The sequence below is a fragment of the Octopus bimaculoides genome, chromosome 1, assembly GCF_001194135.2.
Source record: "Octopus bimaculoides isolate UCB-OBI-ISO-001 chromosome 1, ASM119413v2, whole genome shotgun sequence".
Classification (NCBI taxonomy): Eukaryota; Metazoa; Mollusca; class Cephalopoda; order Octopoda; family Octopodidae; genus Octopus; species Octopus bimaculoides.
Genome location: NC_068981.1, coordinates 13,510,015 through 13,510,916, shown reverse-complemented (window position 1 = coordinate 13,510,916; position 902 = coordinate 13,510,015).

Sequence of the window (902 nt, the reverse complement as noted above, 5' to 3'; positions counted from 1 at the left end):
TGTTTTTGCTCAATAAACACTCACAACGCCCGGTCTTGGAATCGAAACCGCGATCCTACGACCGCAAGTCCACTGCCCTAACCACTGGGCCATTGCGCCTCCACCATACAAATATAGGGAAATTGTATAAGAACATCTTTCCATCTATTTAATATATGTGAAGAATATTACCTAAATAGATTTATTTATCATACTGGTTTCAAACTTTGGCGCAGGGCCAGACATTTCAAGGGAGGGTATAGGTCAATTGCAACGATCCCAGTGCTCAAATGGTACTTCTTTTATTGACCCCGAAAGGATAAAAGACAAAGCCGACCTCGGCAGAAGATGATTTCAGAAAGTAAAGACCGAGGCAACACCGTTAAGCATTTTGCCCGGCGTGTGAACGACTCTCCCAACTCGCCACCTTATTTATCATATAAACAGTAATAAATGTTATGTAATATCTGCATACGCAAAGAGATTTATGGCGAAAGTTTACGAGGCGAAACCACGCTCAAATTTTACCATTTGAACAGAGGACTTTTCGAGTTTGTGTCATTCTGACAATAGACGTTCTTCTGATGCCAATGCTGTACGATGGCTACTTGTTATAGGATTAATGAAGCTTTAGTCTGCATATACAGAAACATTTACAAAGATCCGTTTCCTTCTTTACTTAAATTAAACGGATTTGATTATATTATGTATTTCTTTTAATCTCAGTTGAATTATTTTGTAAATATTTGGATGTTAATTGTAAGCCATAGCAATACTAACATTGTGCACACTGACTTTCACAAATACTGTAATTTTCTCGACATGCTTCGTGTGTGGCTTTTAATTTCGTTAATGGAATGTAAACGAATGTCTTTGCTCGGTTGTGCATCCATATTTCATTAACCACAAATTCACTTACACTT